The 24,001-nt window shown below is 36.4% G+C and overlaps 1 protein-coding gene across 1 annotated transcript in view; it reads right to left on the bottom strand.

Moving 5' to 3' along the window:
• LOC137428428 (uncharacterized) overlaps positions 1–24,001 on the bottom strand; it is a 154,852-nt gene that overhangs the window by 22,569 nt on the left and 108,282 nt on the right. The gene's annotated exons all lie outside the window — the stretch shown is intronic.

Raw genomic sequence — 24,001 nt, 5'->3', positions numbered from 1 at the left:
TGAATGTGAGGGTTAGGGATGGGTTGGGTTAGGGATGGGGTTTGGGATGGGGTTGGGTTAGGGATGGGGTTGGGTTAGGGATGGGGTTGGGTTAGGGATGGGGTTGGGTTAGGGATGGGGCTGGGTTAGGGATGGGGTTGGGTTAGGGATGGGTTTGGGTTAGAGATGGGTTTGGGTTAGGGATGGGGTTGGGTTAGGGATGTGGTTGGGTTAGGGTTTGTATATTATTATGACTCACTCACACATACACACACACACAAAAGTTAAGCCCCAACTGAAAAGTTGTGGGATTCTGTGTTTGGGGTTCACAGATTTAAAAACGTATCCCCATTATACACACACAAAAGTTAAGCCCCAACTAAAAAGTTGTGGGATTCTGTGTTTGGGGTTCACAGATTTAAAAACGTATCCCCATTATACACACACAAAAGTTACGCCCCAACTAAAAAGTTGTGGGATTCTGTGTTTGGGGTTCACAGATTTAAAAACGTATCCCCATTACATTTTATTTATTTATTTATTATTTTCAAGGGTATTACCTGCTTACTTGTGTTTTTTGTAATTCTTGCGAGTAAAATGAACCCAAGATTTCTTCTCCATTTAAATCATATAATTTGTAGGTTCAAGGGACTGTATCCATTACATCAATTATCTATATTATAATAGCCGTAGATGATTCTGTCTGTCTGTCTGTCTATCTGTTGGGTGTCTGTCCGGGGTGTGGCTTACTCGGTTTGCAGAGTAGCTCCACCCATAGCTCCACCCATTCTGGGAGTGGCTATAAACAAATATCCACCATTTTATTAACTCGCATAGCTTTGAGTCCTGTTTTGTAGGCCCGTGGTGTCTTGCTCTCCCCCAGTTTTATTTCAAATCAAATTCGATAAATCATTTCATTTTTCACAGTCGCTAACATAGTTTTAGACTCGGTTGAAAAAAAACGGGAAGAAAATCCGATGAAAGTTGCCGTTTATAGAACGAAATGAATTCTCAAAGGCCTGTAACTTCAAGGCCATTGAGTCTCTCTCACGCCTTTATCTCCAATCTAACTCACCATATGATTTCATTTTTATCGATGGTTTTACTTTTAGACTCGGTGTCAGCAATAATTGAGAACAATCCACACACGCGGGAAAATGCAGAGATATATTTTTTAAAATCGCGTCATGGTGTATCATACACCGCCCAACATGACACCGCCGGCAATGTGTCGATATATATTAAAAATTCGCTTTTGCTTTTCCGTTATGATATATTACTATTTCGTTTGATGATAGTCGTCACAAAAACGTCAACAATGATGCCGACATATATTTCTTCGTTTTTATTTCATTCAACATATTAGCCGGAAGTAAAATATGTTTCAGGAAATTACCGAGAGATATTTCTTCGTTTTTTTTATTAGTTATGTGCGCATACACTTTAAATAGGTTTATTTGAAATCTTTAATTTTCCACAAACATTCCACACACGCGGGAAAATGCAGAGATATATTTTTTAAAATCGCGTCATGGTGTATCATACACCGCCCAACATGACACCGACGGCAATGTGTCGATATCTATTTTAAATTCGATATATCATTTCATTTTTCACAGTCGCTAACATAGTTTTAGACTCGGTTGAAAAAAAACGAGAAGAAAATCCGATGAAAGTTGCCGTTTATAGAACGAAATGAATTCTCAAATGCCTGTAACTTCAAGGCCATTGAGTCTCTCTCACGCCTTTATCTCCAATCTAACTCACCATATGATTTCATTTTTATCGATGGTTTTAGAGTCGGTGTCAGCAATAATTGAGAACATTCCACACACGCGGGAAAATGCAGAGATATATTTTTTAAAATCGCGTCATGGTGTATCATACACCGCCTAACATGACACCGACGGCAACGTGTCGATACATATTAAAAATTCGATATATCATTTCATTTTTCACAGTCGCTAACATAGTTTTCGACTCGGTTGAAAAAAAACGGGAAGGAAATCCAATGAAAGTTGCCGTTTATAGAACGAAATGAATTCTCAAACGCCTGTAACTTCAACTTCAAGGCCATTGAGTCTCTCTCACGCCTTTATCTCCAATCTAACTCACCATATGATTTCATTTTTATCGATGGTTTTGGACTCGGTGTCAGCAATAATTGAGAACATTCCACACACGCGGGAAAATGCAGAGATATATTTTTAAAAATCGCGTCATGGTGTATCATACACCGCCCAACATGACACCGACGGCAACGTGTCGATATATATTAAAAATTCGCTTTTGCTTTTCCGTTAAGATATATTACTTTTTCGTTTGATGACAGTCGTCACAAAAACGTCAACAATGATGCCGACATATATTTCTTCGTTTTTATTTAATTCAACATTATTAGCCGGAAGTAAAATATGTTTCAGGAAATTACCGAGAGATATTTCTTCGTTTTTTAAAATTAGTTATGTGCGAATACACTTTAAATAGGTTTATTTGAAATCTTTAATTTTCCACAATATAATTTACTTGCCATTTATCATTTGATGATTACGAGACAAATTCCTCTTGAGGATCGTGACAATTCATGCGCTGCGTGGAAACTTCTATTTCCAAAATGAATGAGACGATCGATGAAGAACGCAGACTTGAACAGGATGCAGCAAGAAAACGAATGAGACGGGCGAACGAGTCCATCGACGAACGTCAATGCAAACTTGCGGGGTCACCCGTGGGAATCCCACGGGCATGGATGTGTGTGACATTTCGACATATTGAGTTAGATGCTGCACATTCATTTTTACAAAATGGTTACTGGCAAGTCATCAGATCCAGAAATGGTGTAAAAACCACCGTTTAGAGGCCATTTTTCCCCGCAAAGCGGGGGTTGGCCTTTTCGGGGACCGTGGTAGTTGTTGTTTTTTTGTCCCCTTTTTGAAGCAATGTTTTACGGCCGGATGCCCTTCCTGACGCCAACCCTTTTTGCCGCCTTCAACGACAAACAGGGAATTACCAGTGAACTGGTACTCAATTAGCCGACCTCGGAAGGATGACAGGCTGAGTCAACCCCCCTGGCATTAATTCGGCGATCGACCGAGATTCGAACCCAGGATCCTAAGCCGGCACCCTAGCCGCTAGCCCAACACCAGAAATGGTGTCATGAACACAATTTATTTACGCACAAGCACAAAAGCAAGACGGGCCGATTTCCGATTCCGACGGGCGAGACGGGCCGATTTCCGATTCCGACGGGCCAATTTGGAGCAAGAAAAAGAACGAGACGGGAGAAAAAGGAGAGAAACGAGACGGGGAAAGCCGATTGGAGAGGCGAGTGAGGCGCGATTGGAGAGGAGTGTGAGGCGCGATTGGAGAGGAGTGTGAGGCACGATTGGAGAGGAGTGTGAGGCGTGATTGGAGAGGAGTGTGAGGCACGATTGGAGAGGAGTGATTGGAGTGGAGTGTGAGGCACGATTGGAGAGGAGTGTGAGGCACGATTGGAGAGGAGTGTGAGGCGCGATTGGAGAGGAGTGTGAGGCGCGATTGGAGAGGAGTGTGAGGCGCGATTGGAGAGGCGTGTGAAGGATTGGAGAGGAGAGGAGTGTGAGGGATTGGAGAGGTGAGGGATTGGAAAGGAGAGGGATGTGAGGGTTTGGAGAGGAGAGGAGTGCTAGGTGGAGAGAGGAGAGTGTCAGGTGGAGACAGGAGAGTGTCAGGTGGAGACAGGAGAGTGTCAGGTGGAGAGGAGTGAGGGGTCACATATTATGTGAAATAACTAAATTCACACCATTTCTGGATCTGATGACTTGCCAGTAACCATTTTGTAAAAATGAATGTGCAGCATATAACTCAATATGTCGAAATGTCACACACATCCATGCCCGTGGGATTCCCACGGGTGACCCCGCTAGTTTTAAATAATTCACGAGTCCATTTTTGTGTATAACCTTTCTCAAAATGACTTTTCCATTTGTATATTCTTACAATATCACCAACTTTAAACTTGGGCTTTCTCAAATTAATCTCCTTTTCATATTCTAATTTTGTAAATGTTTCCAATGGTTTTGATTTTGTTGATGAATGAACTGTATTATTGTAATTATCTACAATATCCTGAATTAAATACACCCATTTTTGAGAACCGAGTTGTGTGAATTTTTTATATAGTCTCTCTTTCAAAGTATGATTTAAACGCTCAATAACAACTGCTTTTCCTTCATTAAAGGTGCTGTATAATTTAATACCCTCCCCTTTAAGAAATTTCATAAATATTTTGTTATAGAACTCTGTTCCCTCATCGGTCCATAACTTTTTTGGTTTCCTTTTATCCCTATCAAATATTAGCTTAAAGGCTAACATTAAAGTATTACCTCTCTTGTTTTTCAACGGAACAACCCAGGCAAATCTACTCCTCAAATCAATAACGGTTAAAGCATACCTGTATCCCCTGTCATTATTCAATTCAATTAAATCAGCGGACCATATGTGGTCGGTGTATTTAGAATAAACTTTCCTTCTTTTAAACTTTGTGATTATAGGTTTGTGTAATTCATTAGCCAAAAGCTCCTCAGTCTTGATAACATCATTGGAGTCTAATAGTTTTTTGAGGGTGAATAACCAAGACCAAGTTTCAATTTGACACTTATCATTTTTTTAACAATAAACCTATCAACTTTCTCTCTCAATGTAGGATTTTGTATCAAAGACAAATTATATAACATTTCTCTGTCTGCTTCATGTTTTTCATCCAATGTAGCGGTTTTCCCATAAGCAATATCATGCTTCATACACACTTCATCAACCCTATTTATAGGTTTAGACCAAGATTTAGGATTGTCAGCCTCATCTAATCTTTTATCTAGGTTTGTTCCAGGACCACAGAACGAATATCCAGGTAGATGTAATTCCCCTGGAATTCCAGTTGTTGTAAATTTACTTCCTGCGAGAAACCTTTTTATGTCTCCTCCTCTTTTAGGAGAGATGAATTGGCACTTTTTAGAGCCACACACTTGACATATTCCTTTTTGATAAACTCTATTATTTTTAGCTTTAACATAAGAGATATTTTTAGATTTAGTTTTCTTTTTACATTTGAGACAATAACTCATACTTATTTATCAGAAAAATTCCGACAGAGGATCAAAACCTTTTTGGTTTTCAACATATACATTTCTATCTTAATTTTTAAAACATAAAGAATCCTAAGGAATGCCTTCACTCTCTCCTCCATTTATTTACAAATAAAACTAACTAAAGTCAATAACACCAACATCATCAACCACATAATCTTTTCCTTCTTCTTCTTCTTCACCACTTTCTCGTTTAAATCTCCTCCCTGAAAGTGAAGACATTGACGCCGTTATGCTTGAAAATAATATTTCCATTAGACTTTTCATTTCTTTATTTTCCTCCTCAGTGCGTTGAGTTTGATTTATTTGCTGTAATACCTTCAATCTTTTATTAATCTCACTGATTTCCATCTTTTTATATTTTTCCTCCCTCTCTCTTTGCTCCCTCTCCTCCTTCTCTCTTTTCTCCCTTTCCTCCCTCTCCTCCTTCTCTCTTTTCTCCCTTTCCTCCCTCTCCGTTTTCTCCCTCTCTTCCTTCTCTCTTTTCTCCCATTCCTCCCTCTCCTTTTTCTCCCTCTCCTCCTTCTCCTTTTTCTCCCACTCCTTTTTCTCCCTTTCCTCCTTCTCCTTTTTCTCCCTTTCCTCCTTCTCCTCCTTCTCTCTTTCCTCCTTCTCTTCTTTAACTCCTTCCTCATCCCTTGCTACCCTTGAGCTTGAGCCCAAAAGAATATTATACATATACTCATCTGGATTTTGAGATATTCTTGTATCTATAATTATTTTTCTCATAATAGGATACCAATAAGATTTGATGACGATTTCTAAAAGAGTTTTATATTTCATAACTTTGAGAAGTTCATTTTTATTTAATATTTTAAACAAGTCTCTATTTGTGGGTTTAGCAATATCAGTATAAGGCCAGTTTTTTATGACAAAATTCCCATGTATATGCTCCAAATCATAAGGTATGTAATACCGAGCACCCTTTTCTTGTAGGTATCCTTGAATACAAAAATTATAATTCTCTTGTAGTCTTCTTCCTGCCATTTATGTATCAGAAATATATGTGAGATTGATATTATGACAGGTAATACAACCCCATCTTCCCACTACCAAATTGGTTTGTATTCCTTGGCTTTCTATCCTTATCTCATGACCTTCCTTCTTTGTCATGCTAACCATCGCTATACTATCATATATTTTTCTTTTCTTAAAACCATGTATTTGTTGTTTATTAATTGTACTTCCACATAAATCCTTATCCTCACCAAGTGGATAATATTCTTCTTTACGAGACTGATTCAAATCATGTAGGTCTTCTATGTTTATTGAAAAAGACCAATTATACCCTAAATCAGGCATATCATACCCCCATTTATTAATTCGCATATTAACTATATGTCCTTCTTTATAAAATTCAATTGTAAGCAGGTAGTTAAATTCAATGAGGAAAGGTGTATGGTCAGTATAACCAGGTGTTGTGGTTGTAAATTTTACTTGTTTAACAAAACGTGCTGTTTTCTTTAAAAATATATATTGTGATAAATCACTTAATCTGATTAAGTCATTCGCATCTGTAGGGTTTGGATAATTGATTAATTTATAAGTATTCTTCATATTAATATTTTTACTTACACTATATTTTTGTCGTTCAGCCTGTGCCTTTGTATAATAATTTGATAAATCAATATCCTGAGAGGATTTTCCAAAGATAGAACCATCTTTTCCAACATAAGTCATTTATATTAGATTAAAAATGATATCATAAAAATTTTCATTATTGTTGAGTTGAAATAATACATATAAACATAATTGACCACAATATTTAGAATTAATTTCTTGAACTTGAAATGTTTGATAAACACCATTCTGTAAGAATTGTATTACTTCAACAGGTGGTGGCATACCATAACTATCAAAATAATATTTATCCTGACTATTATGAATACAAACCCAATGAGAACCATTCTGTGTGTCTAAATTCATAATAATATTCTTTGTATTCTTATTTATATGTATTAATTCATCTCTCATACAAATAACCACATTATCAATTTTTAGTGTTTTACAATACTTAGCTAGTTCTATATTTGACGTTGTATTCTTTCCAAATTGTTTAAACCATTTATCCATTTATTTATGAGAAAGATACAATCCATTACCCCGTTTAGTTAGTTTAACACCCGCTTGAGCTACAGAGGAAAGCATATCTCCAACCAACAATCTAGCTTTATCAGGTAGACTTTCAAGTTTTTGAGCAAAATCTACAATTACACCACTTCCACTAATTTGTTTCTCCAACTCCTTGTTATGTCTTTCCAATTCTTTTTGAGCTTTTAGTTGTGCCTTCCTTTCGTTAGCAGTTTTTACCGCTGCTGAAATACCACCAGTCAATGCTCCCGCCGCACTTAAACCAGCAAATAAAGGAATTAGAAACGGGAGAAATCCTCCTCTTGACTCGTCTATTGAATATTTCTTTAACATAGGTTTCGTCATTTTAATTTTAAGAGATCCAACATCATTTAGTGTTTTTACTTGTGTGTGTGTGAGTAAAACATCAATTCTTACAGCTCCTTTTCTTTGAATTGTATTAACATTAATAATACAAGGCTTTTGATTTTGAATACAAGATGTTAATTTATTAAGATTGATTTGATTAACATATACCCCAACCATTTATTTATGAGAAAAAACCTATGTGATATTAATCATAACACCATTATCTGTATTAATCTGTAATTCTGTTTCCTCCAAAAGCAAACAATATGCATTAACCTCTTCACTCTCCCCTCTTTCAATGTATAGAGAAGTATCCACTCGATTAGACTTTATAGTTTCCTTTTGAGAACTCAGGTCAATTGCGTAGATTGTATAAAGTTTTTGAAACGCAACCATATCCAAAATAGGATCATTATTACCATTACTTTCACACACCTTTTGATAGGACTTGTAGGCTTCCGCATAATCATTTTTTTCCCAATCAATTTCCAATCTATCTTGCGGATAAAATGTGCCATCAAGAGAAACCCGAAGTTGTTTCACCTTAGCATTATCACTCAGCGCATTATTCTTATCAGTGCCTTCATCTCCATCTGGTTTCTTAAAAATGAGCCATAGGTATCGTGGCTTTCCTTGAAGAACACCTAAATTCCAAGTGTAGGTAGTGTGTTCCAGTTTAACGTGTTGACTTCTTTTTTTAAGGTATGATACATTTAGTGGTTTCTTTGAGTTAAGTCTTCTATTTAACATCTCTTCCATTTTAAGATTAGGAGTATATTCACTAATATACCAACACAAATCATTAATAACAAATTTATTATTATCACCAAAAGCATTTTGAGCCCCAAAAAGCAATCTATTTACATTATCATTCCTTTGTAGTTGAAATCTAATTTTAAGCCCATACAAAACTTTATCATAATCACAAAATCCAAATATACCTTTAAGAGGTACTGCTACGGTAAAACTATTCTCTGCTTTTGTTTCATCATTATACATTGACTTCCTTTGACTATAACCGGGGTCAGCATTTGTTCCCGTTGACATATAAGGAATAAAACCTTCAACAGCTCCCTTACCCATTCTATCACTAAACGAATATAGTGTAAATTTCATCATTTCAAATGTAGCAGAGACATAATCAACCGCTTCAACCTCTTGTGTTCCAATATGCAGGCGGACACTGTCAAACATTTTCCAGAAGAAATCATTTACGAGTGTAGCATTAGTATTATTCGCAGCCTTAGTGAATTTAAATTTACACAGCAAGAAACTATCAGCTATATTCAAGTAAGTTTGTTGATTATTTATTTCAAAACTTTTTGTTCCGTTTGAATTCCAGTCTGTTCCTGTTATAGCATTTACCTTAAAATAGTCTTCCTTTTTAGTGGAGTTTGAAATGATAATCGTATCATCCAAATCATAGATACTATCAATCGCTTCCTTACTTGTATTTATATAGCATTAAAATTGTTGAAACCCTGACCCAAGTATTTTAATGATTTTTTATCGTTCTTGTGAAGATAGTTGAGTTTTACCTTTTTTTATTTCTTTGATTGCTTGTAATTTATGAGACTCCTTTTGAGCATCTTTTATACTCTTTATAGCACCCACAACTGAACCCACGGCAGAAGCAGTTGAACCAATTAGGTCTTTATGTTTAAGGATGGTTGAACCAATACCCATTAGAGTATCAATTATCCCATCTCCTTTATTTCGAAATTGATGACCAACACCTCGTTGTCTCTTAGGTTTATAGTATCCTCTCCCAAGAAACATACCTTCACCCTTATAGTATGGTGAAAGGTACATGCCCTCCCCTGTAATTATTTTATATTTTCCCAACTCGTGTTTTCTCACAATAACCATTATTTATTTATTGAAAAACTTCACGTAGGTGAATTCTGATGGATATAATTTCATCATTAAAGGATATCATACGATTATCTTGGTTGGTTATCCTAAAATTTACTCTGTATATGGTTTTTGCTGGCAGGTAAATAGACAAGATTTTTTGGTTCCATATTAAATTTATAACCAATCGGGGTTGAGTATGCACTGATGAAAATATTGTATTTGTTCTTATTCCATCGTTATAAGCACCATCAATCAAATCACAATGAATTAATACTGAATTTATACCGGAGGATATTTGGATAACATTATCACTGTAAAACGTCCCGTTAGTTTCAATCTTTTTTGAAGAGAAACCCAATAGCTCTCTGAACGAATTTTCAATCGTGAAATCAACTTTATAATTATTTTTAAGCTTAATCGTTGATTTTGAAGTGTGTTTTTGAATATCTATTACCATATTTTTTGGTTCATCACCTTTTTCTTTCATAAGGCGAGAGACTTCTGAAGATATTTGAGAAATCTTGTAAGCTCCGGGTGAAACGGTTATAGTTTTATATCCACTTCCTGGATTATAACTAAACTTGTTGTTTTTCTCTGTGATATTAAAAAGGGTATTGTAAGTTTCCATTGACAACAAAGAAGCCTCATATTCTTTTGTGGGGTCAAGTTGTAGTGGGTAAGGGAATGAAGCTGTGTAATCGCTCGTTGTGAAATTAAAACTAAGAATTGTGCTTCTCATCTTATTTAATATCTAATAAAATATCTTTGTATTGACATTTATTAATTATTTTCATATTCATCAACTGATCTAAAATGGCTGAGGATTCATTAAAACAATTGTTGTTTCCAGCCTTCTTACTACCTAACAACAATAATAGCCTATTAACTAATTGTGATGGGTCATTTGGAAGAAAACTAACACCTGAACAAAGCTTACTTAAAGCATCAATAATATGTTTCTCCTTCTCATTCTTCTTACTTTTACCAGCAACAGAAACTCCATAATCAAGTGCATTTAGCAACTCAATATATACCCTATCTTCCTCTCTTTCCATATCAAGTGGTTCCTCAAAATATTTTGAACCGCTGAATCCGGGGTTTGTTAGAAGAAACATTAATCTTGGAGTTAATTTAACATTTGGTTGAGTAGAACTCAAGAACATCAATTCATCATTAAATACCAATACCTTTTCTTTCACAAGATGAAACACTGCTGGTTCTTCTGTTGGAATGAGACCTGCTCTGGTTTTTGAATCTGCCAAATATTCATTGTTTTGAAGAGCTTCCACTACATAATTAGGGGGTTGATTTACCTCCTCAAGTTTCTGAAATAATTCTTCATCATTATATTCTAATTTTCCAAGTTCTTGTTTTGTTATCTGACTAAAATCTTTGAGCATTTGAAGTTTTTTCGGAGTAAATTCTACCATCGGAACTGTAGGGTGTTGAGTTTTTAAAAGCGGTTTTAAAAATTTCTCTTGTTTTCTTTCAAAGGCTTCTTCACCAGTTAGTTTCTGTCTCCGTTTCTTCTTTATCTCTTCCTGTTGTTTTACAACTTTTGAAACCAACTCTTGATGTTCTTTAAACTTTCTTGCTCTTTCTTCAGTATTCATTTTCTGTATTTATTTATTGAAAAATATCATTTAATGAATTGTAAAGGTCAATGGGAAAATTTTCCTTTTCTTCATCATTATAGTAAATGTGTTGAAATAAATCCTTTTCTTTAAATATTTCATCAAATTCTTTATTGGTATTAATACGAGTTGTTATTTCTTCTTCACTAATACTTGTATCTCTGCTTTTCATACGTTTGCGTTGAGTCTCCTCATCGATATCAAAAACGAATGATAAAATCTTAACTCCATCACCACACAAATGTTTAATAATTTGTCTCATTCCTTCAGGATTAGTTTCTAAAATCCCAAGACCATTAGATTTTACTTTATTTAACTCACTCTTACAATGTGAATATTTTGTAGAACCAAGAGAGACCTCCTCAAATATTTGACCTTCGTTCCTCAATCGCATATGTTCCTCCATTGAAATGTAGTAATAATCTTTCCCTTCTACTTCTCCTGGTCGCTTTGCTCTGGTTGTAGTACTCACAAAACGAATCATAGGGTGTTTTTAAAAAAAACGTACAATCTTTTCATTTTTACTATTCAAGAGTTTAGATTTATGAAAGTTCTTTCCTGAAGCAGATTTACCCACAAGATTAATAATAATAGTTATCATTTATATATGTAATTATGTTTAAAATAAAAATACATCCTTTAATATCTCATCTTGTTTCACAACAATATATTTATATTTTTCAATCGTGTGTTTCATATAATTTTCAAATTCTTTTTTACTACATAACGTAGAGCAATTATCTCTCCAAAAATTATTTACATCTATTGAATTTAACTTAAATAAAATAAAAGTATTGGCATTGTTTCTTATTGAGCGTCGAGGGAGTTGAAAATATGATTGACTAAGATATATACAATTACAAGAAGAATGTCTCCCTCTTGTATAGTAGCTATCCATTACTGTTTGGTTTCTCTCATTAACACAATCATCAAAGATGACGAGGTTCTTTTTTGATTTATCTAAATCTTGAGGTGAAGGTATATCATCCGTATTATCACTGAGAATACAAGTTATGGGTTTTGGTTTCGATTTTGATTTCTGTGTATCACAAAATAATTGTATTATATCTTCAATATTATAATCATTTAGTTTGTTTTGAAGTTTAAATAAACCGATAATGTCTTCCTTTTTAAGACCTGCATTAAAACCCTGTGAGAGTAGTTGATACTCGGGTTGAAAACTAGACTTTGTAAAAATTATTAAATTATCATAATCTAAAAAATTAGGACCAAGGAGCATCTTTAAAAGTAAACAGGTTTTTCCACATCCGCTTGAACCAACTATTAGACATCTCAATGAATTTGGAATGTTTTTATGGTTATTAAATTTTATCTTATTTTCCCAAACGGGTAAAAAATCATTCATTTATATATTTGGAAAACAAGTCATCTAACTTTTTTGAGCTATTTTAGAAACTCTATATTTTATCCTGAGTTCGGGTTTAATTTCAAAATAATTCATTATTTTATTTATATAGTATCTTGTATTAACATTTCCATTAAAATTATTTTGAATAATAAATATCATTAAACCCTTATACATTTCCTCAATACAAATAGTCTCTTCCCTTGAAAGAAATGGTGTATTATCATCACAATACTTAACATTCATCTCTCTTATTAATCTTGTAAAGTAATTCATTTTTGGTTCTAATTTAAAAGAGTTATATATATTTTTATATTTTTTATTATCATTAATTAAAATTAAATCACAGAAAATACATTGTTTATATGAACCCTCATTATTAAGCCCTATTCTATCACAAGCCGGACAATTCTCTAATTTATCATATGGAGAGTCTGGAAATTCTAAATATCCTTCAGAACTTATCATATTTATATGGTAAATTTTTACTTAAACTAAATGCAAGTTTATTCATTAATAAATACAATGTTTCAAAGCACAAAAGACAAATTTCAATCAATCTCTACTTCGGTGAAAGATATAGAAAAATATGTCAAAGATGTTAAATTGAACAAAGATAAATATGGAAATTTTTGGGTAAAACCAGTTATGGAAAATAACATGAGCCCCTCTATTTCATTTAAAGGAAGAGCTCTAACTATACCTGGAAAGACATCCATTAAAGTAAATCTAACAAAAGTTTCTCCTCTACTCCTGGCAATTTATTCAAAGCTTGAAAAAGTTATTGACCACGATACTTTGAAAAAGAATGATAAGACCATCAACAATACTCGTGGAGAAATTTGTATTTACTTTAATAATCCAAAGGGTGTAGATCTAAGTAAAATGAATGATGTTAATATTTCTGGTGAAATGTCATTTCGTTCTATGATAGTTAGAGATTATTTAAAGATAACTTTTGATATTAAAAATGTAGAGATTGAATCCGTTAATGAAAGAAAGTATATTGGTATAGATGGAAAGGTTTTTTCTACTAATTAAATATGAATCATTACAGCAGTGAAGATTTTACTATTTCATTGAACTCGGACGATAGTGATGATAGTATTTCATTGAACTCGGACGATGGTGATGATAGTATTTCATTGAACACAGATGATAGTTATGATACTAATAGTTTGTGCTCAAATGATAGTTATGAGAGTAGCTTTATTGATGACTCTGAGTATGATTCTGAGTATTCATGTGATAGTTATGACTTAGATGATTCTGAGTGAAAAGGTGTTTTAGTTTAAGCACAGCGATATATATAAAACGGAGCTGTAAAGCTCAAAAGTGTTTTATTTTAAGCACAGCGATATATATAAAACGGAGCTGTAAAGCTCAAAAGTGTTTTATTTTAAGCACAGTGATATATATAAAACACCACGTTTTCTCACGCTATAAATATGGTTTATTGTGATACTTGCGAGAAGGAAGTAAAATATTATAAACAACATATTCTCACCGCAAAACATACATACAACATTCTTAACAAACTTTCCCCTATTCCACCTAAAACAAAACATTGTAAGGTCTGTAAAACAACCATCCTCAAGAAGGGGTTTAAAGCCCATCTTAAAACTAACAAACACTTGTCAAAATTGTTTACTATTAAAAATACTGATGGTGCTTTCAAAAGACATATCAGGATTCGAATCTTTAACTTCAAATCTCCCGAACCAAAGTCTACAGTTGATGCTGTAGAAATAGTCAAACCTGCTGTTCAAACACTGATTGAAAAAACACTAAAAGAAATGAAACCACTTAAATTTTATATGGGGGTAAAATTAGAAATGACAAAGGATAAAGGAGTTATAGATACACCATACATGAGAACTGAGCCACACTTTATATCTTCATATCAAGATTTTAAAACATCAGGAGTCTATGATGAACTTATTAAACAAGAGCAAGATGTGGATAATTCAATCGTAGGAAGTGGATTCAATATAGGAAAAATTATTTACATAGACATTCATAATCTTAAATCAGATCCTCTAAAAGCTTCTTCTTACATTGATTTACCCAGTGTTATCAAAAATAGAAAAGCAGTTATCAATATCAAAAATAAAGACAATAAATGTTTTCTCTGGTCTATTTTAGCACACTTACATCCTCCACATTTTCATGATGAAAGAGTATCTCATTATAAAAAATATGAGAATACATTAAATACGAAAGATCTAAAGTTTCCGATGACTTTAAATGATATTCCTAAATTTGAAAAGATGAATAATTTATCAGTTAATGTTTATGGTCTAACAGAAACAAACAACATTCAGGTTTTAAAGCTTTCTCACAATTGTAAACAAACTCATATTAATCTTCTATATTTTAATTCAGAGGAAAATTCACATTATACATACATCAAAGATATTGCTAAATTAATAAAACCACAAGTCTGTAAGAGAACAAATAAAATATATATTTGTTTGCGTTGTCTTAACTTCTTCAATTCACAAGAAAGATTAGATAAACATTCAAATTATTGTGGCGAACATAAATCAACGGTAATCAATATGCCTAAAGAAGGCTCAAAGATCACATTCAAAGATGAAAATAAAAAGATCAAACATCCATTTGTTATATATGCTGATTTTGAAAGTATTCTAGAAAAAATAGATACTGCTTCTCCAGATCCAAAAGAATCATACACAAATAAATATCAAAAACATACTCCTTGTGGTTTTTGTTATTATATCAAATCATCCGTTGGTGATGAATATAACAAGTTTGGAGTTTGTGAAACGACTAGAAAAAGACTGTGTCCGATTAACCAAGATAATGAGAGAAACCAATAAACCAATGTCCTTAACAAGTAAAGAAAAAAGAGAATTTAGACAGCCAAAGGTTGACTGTCATATTTGTGAGAAGAAAATTGGTAAAGGTCTAAAGGTTAGAGACCATTGTCATCTCACTGGTAAATATAGAGGTCCGGCTCATCAAAGTTGTAATATTAATTATCAACTCCCCTCTTTCATTCCTGTCTTTCTTCATAACAACGCTCATTATGATACACATCTATTTATCAAGGAACTCTCAAAGACTTCTGGAAGTATCTCAGCAATTCCAAACACGGATCAGAAATACATTTCATTCACAAAAACAATTCACACATCTCCTATTACTCATATCAGATTTATTGATCCATTTAAATTCATGGCAAGTCCATTGGCTAACTTGGTTCAAAATCTAAAAGAGTTTCCATGTCTTTCAGAGTATTTTTTAGATAAAGATTTTCTAACACAAAAGGGAATTTACCCCTATGACTATATGGACTCATTTGAGAGATTCAATGAAACACAACTTCCTTCAAAAGAAAATTTCTATAACAAATTAAACAACAGTAATATATCTGATAAAGATTATGTACACGCACAAAATGTTTGGGAAAAATATAACATCAAGAATCTTGGCGAGTATCACGATTTGTATCTCAAAACTGATGTGCTTTTATTGGCCGATGTATTTGAAGCCTTTAGATCTGTTTGTCGCACTGGATATGGATTGGATCCTGCTCACTACTACACAGCACCTGGATTGGCCTGGAGTGCGATGTTGAAAATGACAAAACAAGCTTTGGATTTGATAACCGATGTTGATATGCTTTTGATGATTGAAAAGGCAAAAAGAGGTGGAATTTCACAAGTCTGCTCGAGTAGATACGCAAAAGCAAATAACAAATATCTTCCAAATTATGATCCAACGAAAGAGAGTTCTTACTTGATGTACTATGACGCGAACAACCTGTATGGCTGGGCAATGTCTCAGGCTCTTCCTTATGGAAAACTTAGATGGGTAAAGGAAAAAGACTACAAAAACGTTTTACAAGATGTATGTATCTCTACACAAAAAGAATTGGATGAAGAAAAAGTTGGTTATTATTTTGAAATAGATTTAAAATATCCAGAGGAACTCCATAACCTACACAAAGATCTCCCATTTGCTTGTGAGAAAGAAAGTCCAAAGAAAGAATGGTTGAGTGATTATCAACGATCGTTTGATATAGGTGAATCAACAGAAAAATTACTTACTACATTATATAACAAGAAAAATTATGTTCTACACCAAAGAAATTTGCGACAATATTTATCAAAAGGTCTAACTAAGAGTAGAGAAGATCCATAGGGTTCTAAAGTTCAATCAAAGTCATTGGTTAAAGGGGTACATTGATTTTAATACACAAAGAAGAACAGAGTCAAAAACAGATTTTGAGAAAGACTTTTATAAATTGATGAATAATGCGGTCTTTGGTAAGACTATGGAGAATGTGAGGAAAAGACAAAATATCAGACTATCAACATCTTGGGAACAAGCATCAAAATTATTTAATAGACCGAGTTTTACTCGAGCTGAGGTCTTTACTGAGAACTTTTGTGCGATCCATTTGATTAAAGAGAGTATTGAAATGAACAAACCTATTTATATTGGAACATCAATTCTTGATTTATCAAAGTCATTAATGTATGATTACTTTTATAATAACTTGAGGAAGAAATATCAAAATGATGTTAATCTACTTTATATGGATACAGATAGTTTTATTTTGAAAATTAATACCAACGATGTTTATTCAGACATGAAAAGAGACATTAATATCTATGACACGAGTAATTACAGTCCAGAGAGCGAGTTGTTCTCTTCTAAAAATAAAAAGGTGATTGGAAAGTTCAAGGATGAATTAGGAGGAAATGTTATGAGTGAATTTGTGGGATTGAGGTCAAAGGCTTATGCTTATAAATACATTGTGAATAACGTTGAAAAGACTGATAAGAAGTTAAAAGGTGTAAAGAAAAATGTTATTAAAGAAACAATAAACTTTAAGGATTATTATAACTGTTTAACAACAAAGAAAGAAGAGTTTAGAAAGATTAATGGAATAAGAAGTTATAAACATCAATTATATTCAGAAGAGATAAATAAGAAAGCATTGGGGGCTTTTGATGATAAGAGGTTTATTTTAGAAAATGGAATTGATAGTCTCCCTTATGGTTATATAAGTATATAAGTGATAAGATATATATAAGTGATAAGATATATATAAGTGATAAGATATACATAAGTGATAAGATATAGATAAGTGATAAGATATATATAAGTGATAAGTTAAAAAGGGGGGGTTGGGGATTTTAACGGGCTACCGCCACCTTTTTTACTATTATATAAATGATAGAACCAAGTATCAACCAGACTAAAGAGTGGAGGTGTAATCAACCTTGGTATATAAATGGAAAACATAATGAATGTGAAAAATATCAAATAGGTATAATTGAAAAGGCAACTGGTAAAAAAGTTCACAAAACAAATAAGAGAATTAATTTAAATACCGGTGAGTTGGGTAAAAAAGATAAAAATATTTTTGAGTGGACGGAAAACTTTGATGGTTGTCAGGAAAATATATACATTAATTTAAAAATGGTATGTGGGAGAGGAGGCGCTCAGACAAGAACATTGAGGGAGGTTTATCATTTTATTTTAGCTCAGTTAAAATATCTTGATAAAGAACCAAACTCAAACATATTTTTTGTTAATCTATTAGACGGTGAGGAGAGTTGTAGGAGAATTAAATTATTTCCCACACATAAACAAATATTTGTAGGGTCGTTGTTTGAGTGGGTCAAAGATGATTCACCAGATGATATTAAGAGTAAAAGGTTAAAAGGTCCATAAGGTCAGAAGGATCACAGGTTCACACAGAAGGACCATTGTTTAATTGGTCTAATGAATAAGGATAACATGTCAAAAGGTTAGAAGGTTCGTAAAGAACAGGGTGAGAGAAATAGAGGTGTTTAGGGGCAATGAGGGAATGGAAAAATTAACATGTAAGTGAATGGGGATTAGGGGTGTCCCAGAACCAACATTATTACACTACTCCAGGCACCAGGCTATTTTCTCGACATTGTCATAATAAAGGTTTGTTGAAAATTTGATGACAATATCTCAAATGTTAAGGAGACGGGCAAAGAACAACAAAAAGCTAACGATATGAAACAACGATTACAACAACAAAGGACAAAAATAATGGTAATAATAACAATAATAACCACAACGACATAAGTTATAACAGAGAAATATTAACAACAATAATGAAACAATATGAAGAAAAAGAACAAGAACAAACAATGACAATTATGTGACAATGACATATTAATTAACAATAAAATTAATAATTAACAATAAAATTAATTAACTATAATTAATAATTTAATTATTAATTAACAATTATTTAATTAATAATGGATTATTGCTGATAATTAATAATTAACAATAAAAGAAAAGATCAAATTAACAATATCAATATGAAGAAAAACTAGAACTGCCACTTTAAAACTGCTGGCAGTGATGACCGGTTTACTTGCACCCACTTTTGATACAACCCCACTTTTGATACAACCCCACTTATGATACAACCCCACTTTTCATAGAACCCCACTTTCATTGGACATGCTTTGACACAACCCCCTTGGATACAACCCCGACACACACACACACACACACACACACACACACACACACACACACACACACACACACACACCCCCTACCCCCTCCCACACACACACCCACACCCCTCCCCCGACACGCACACCCCTCCAAACACACACACACACACACATACACACACATCCCTCCCCCCCCACACACACACATCCCCCCTACCCCCACCCACACCCCTCCCCCCAAACACACACCCCTCCAAACACACACACACACACACACCAACCCCCCCCCCCTCCCCACCTACACACACACATCCCTCCACCCCCCCCCCCCCCCCACACACACACACACACACACACACACACACACACACACACGCGCACACCCCTCCCCCCCACACGCACACACATATCCAGACAAACGCACATCCCCCTCCCCCCACCCCCCAAGGCACATCCCCCACACACATCCCCCGACACACAACCCCCCCCCCCCCCTACACACACACACACACACATCCCCACAAACACCTACATTCCCCCTACCCCCCCACCCACATACACACACACAACCACATGCACACATCCCCCCACCCCAACACACACACACACACCCCTCCACCCACACACACACCCCACCCCCAACACACACACATATCCACACACACACACACACACACACACACACACAACCACGCGCACACCCCTCTCCCCACACGCACACACATATCCAGACAAACGCACATCCCCCTCCCCCCCACCCCCCAAGACACATTCCCCACACACATCCCCCGACACACACCCCCACCCCCCCCCCCCCCCCCACACACACACACCCACCCTCCACACATACACACACACACACACATCCGACCCCCCCTCCTCCACACGCACACACGAACCCCCCCCCCCCCCCCCCACATACACACATATCCAACTCCCCACACACACCCACACATATCCCCCCCCCCCACCCACACACACACACACATCCAAACACACACACACACACAAACAACCCCACACCCCTCCCCCCACACCCCTCCACACACACATATATTCCCCCTCCCCCCCACACGCACACCCCTCCACACATACCGCCCCCCCCACATACACGCATATCCACCCCCCCCCCCCCCCCACACACACACACACATCCACACACACACATCCACACACACACATCCACACACACACCCTCCCCCCCACCACACCCACACAAACACACATACCCCCCCCCCACCCCTAACACACATACACACGCACACACCAACCCCCCCCCCCCCCCCACCCACACACACATCCAAACACACACACACACACAAACACCCCCACACCCCTCCCCCCACACCCCTCCACACACACATATTCCCCCTCCCCCCCACACGCACACCCCTCCACACATACCCCCCCCCCCCCCACATACACGCATATCCACCCCCCCCCACACACACACACAAACACACATACCCCCCCCCCCCACCCCTAACACACATACACACGCACACACCAACCCCCCCCCCCCCCCCACCCACACACACATCCAAACACACACACACACACAAACACCCCCACACCCCTCCCCCCACACCCCTCCACACACACATATTCCCCCTCCCCCCCACACGCACACCCCTCCACACATACCCCCCCCCCACATACACGCATATCCACCCCCCCCCCCCCACACACACACGCACACACACACACACACACACACACACACACACACACACACACACACACACATCCACACATCCACACACACATCCCTCCCCCCCCCCACACCCACAAAAACACACATACCCCCACCCACCACCCCCCCCCCCCCCCCACCGCTAACACACATACACACGCACCAACCCCCCCCCCCCCCCCCCCCCACACCCACACCCACACCCACACGTGTCAATCCATGCACTGATTGCAGAAAAAGCCATTTTAAAAAGAAAATTAACCTGAAATTGCAGATATAATTATTTATTTTATCTGAGAAGCTAAACGATTCTTCTTCTTCTTTCGTACCTCAAACTTTAGGTGAAATGCGATCGATTTTTTAAAAATCAGAATTTGAGCAAATCTGTTTCATTCCTTTGTTAATATGCCTCCCCTATTGATAAATCTGCAATTTGAATTTCATTTGAGGTTGAAATGACCGCGGGAGATCGTGTGATAATGATCACGTCCTGGAAGGGATTCTTCTTCTTCAGTGGGGGTGAAATGCGATCGATTTTTTAAAAATCAGAATTTGAAAAATCTGTTTCATTCCTTTGTTAATATGCCTGCCCTATTGATAAATCTGCAATTTGAATTTCATTTGAGGTTGAAATGATCGCGGGAGATCGCGTTATAGTGATGACGTCCTGGATGGACATCTTCTTCTTCAGGTGCTAAGAACTTTGAGTGAAATACGATCGTTAAAAATAGTCAGAATTTGAGCAAATCTGTTTCATTCGTTTGTTAATATGCCTCATCTATTGACAAATCTGCAATTATAATTTTTTTTGAGGTCGAAATGACCGCGGGAGATCGCGTTATAGTGATGAAGTCCTGGTGGACATCTTCTTCTTCAGATGCTCAGAACTTTGAGTGAAATACAATCGAGTTAAAAATAGTCAGAATTTGAGCAAATCTGTTTCATTCGTTTGTTATGTGCCTCATCTATTGACAAATCTGCAATTATAATTTTTTTTGAGGTTCAAATGACCGCGGGAGATTGCGTTATCGTGATCACGTTCTGGAAAGACAATTGGTGTGTTTCTTCTTCTTTCAACAATAAAGACTTATAGCTTCGAGACCGTACATCCAATCATCTTGAAATTTTGCAGACTTGTTCCGCTTGATGAGAGCTACATTCCATTAAACATTCAAGTCGATACATGCAGTGGTACAAGAGTTACAAGCTTTTTAATATTTAATTTCCATTATTTATTGCGGCCAAACCATGTGACTTATCAAAACGTCTCAAGTAACGTTGAAACACCCCCCATGAGGAACATTTGTGTAAAGTTTCCACTCGATATCTCCACAAATTATGGAGGTGATTCCATTTTTAGTTTGAGCTTTAAAACGTCATAACTCTGAAACCACGTGTCGGATGACATCGTGCTCGCTGACTTTTTTGTTAGGCATGGGTATGCGAATATGCATGCCAAGTTTGGTCTCGATCCGTTCAGCCGTTGCGGAGAAAAAGGGTTTTTTGTGTTTTTTCACGGAAAACAAGATGGCGGCCGAACCATGTGACGTATGACTTCGAAAATTTTCGCATTCTGAGTTTTTTTTAACTAAGCATCTGGGGGAAAAATCCCATTTTCGGGGGAGAAAATTTTTTGTTTGACGAATTCTTACCTCTTAACGTTAGCATTTTTTATATACTCGATACACATGTCTTTTGTTCCCATTGAAGAGTTCTTTAGAATGAGCCATTCCTCAAATTTTTCCATTGAGCCGTTGCGGAGATACAGAGGGGAAAATTTGAATTTGTTTTACAAGATGGCGCCCACACCACGTGACCTATGACGTCATAATTAGCATGAAAACGTTCTAGGAGCCGAGAGGATCATTTGATGAAAATTTCCTGTCAATCCGAGCAGCGGTTGCTGAGAACATTAATTATGAAGTTTTCGGAGGTGCAAAATTGGGCGGAAGATTAATAATAATAAAAACTCTAGCAGTAATAATAGGTTACTCTCCATTTCATGGAGAGTAAACCTAATAACAAGAACAAACAATGACAATTATGTTCAATAACATGTCATTATGTGACATGGTTTATGTTCTTTGTTCAAATCCAGAGCTTATGTGACAATGACATCTAGGCTTATGTTCATTGTTCAAATCCAGAGCTTATGTGACAATGACATCATGGCTTATGTTCTTTGTTCAAATCCAGAGCTTATGTATCAATGACATCATGGCTTATGTTATTTGTTCAAATCCAGAGCTTATGTGACAATTGTTACATGCTCCTCCCCAAACTCCGGTCACGGTGTACCTCTGAGCCCCGAGAGGAGTCACGGCAGAAAGATGTGTTATTCTGTGTGTCAATAGATCAATGGTGAAACCACACCAATTGTTACCAACAAACAAGTATTGTATTTAAATCGCACAAGAATAACAGTACAACAACAATAGTAATCAATTGTACAACCAATATATATTTCCTATGATGGTACCATCAGGTTCGTACAATATAACTCACTGTGCTCCAAGTGAGCAAAAAGAAGAACACTCCCAATGTCTCTTTCCCAGCTAAAAAGCCAAAGTTGATTCCGGCTTCAAGCCAAAGTCGATCCACTCCAGTGACCGTCCGTACGATGTCGTATCGAGACCAGAATCCCGTTCGGATGACAGTCACAGTCCCGTTGCCAAAGCTGCACAAAGGTGCCCTCAAAGCGACTGGGAAATCACACCCTCGGGTATGGACGTTCCACGGCTCCAAATCGGCGAACCGCAGATTTCCCACTCAAAAGCCACGTTACACACACACACACCAGATTCACGTCTGAATGCGGTGACAATGGTTAAAGCATGGTGAAAAACCTTGAGTGAAGCGCAAGATTCAAAATGGCCGACGGCCCGTTCTCAAGGCGTAACGGCACTACGATGATTCTCCTCGGAATCAACCGCAAAACCTGACACGCAGGTTGATCTGTCACAGCGATAACAACTCTGTCGCAGGAATCCCTTTCCTGGGAAACCCAAAGTTCACTCGTGACTCTTGTTCGCGAACGTTCGCTCCAGACCTCAAAGCAGCTAGGCTTCTTGTCCGACTCACTCGCTCCGCCTTCTCCTCCTCCTCTTCCTCTTCGTCGTCGTCCGGTTCCGGTTTCATTTAAAACATTAACTTTTTTACCTTTTGAAAATAGTAATATCTATTTCCGTTAAATAAACGACAACAATAATAGTACATGGAATCAAAAATGTTTACAGTGGATGAAAACCACAACAACGGAAATGACGAATCCGTAACACAATGACATAATGGCTTTTGTTATTTGTTCAAATCCAGAGCTTATGTGACAATGACATCATGGCTTTTGTTATTTGTTCAAATCCAGAGCTTATGTGACAATGACATCATGGCTTATGCTCTTTGTTCAAATCCAGAGCTTATGTGAC

This window comes from Myxine glutinosa, chromosome 5, assembly GCF_964187855.1.
Source record: "Myxine glutinosa chromosome 5, kmMyxGlut1.1, whole genome shotgun sequence".
NCBI classification, from domain to species: domain Eukaryota; kingdom Metazoa; phylum Chordata; class Myxini; order Myxiniformes; family Myxinidae; genus Myxine; species Myxine glutinosa.
This window is presented reverse-complemented; position numbering and strand designations above follow the sequence as displayed.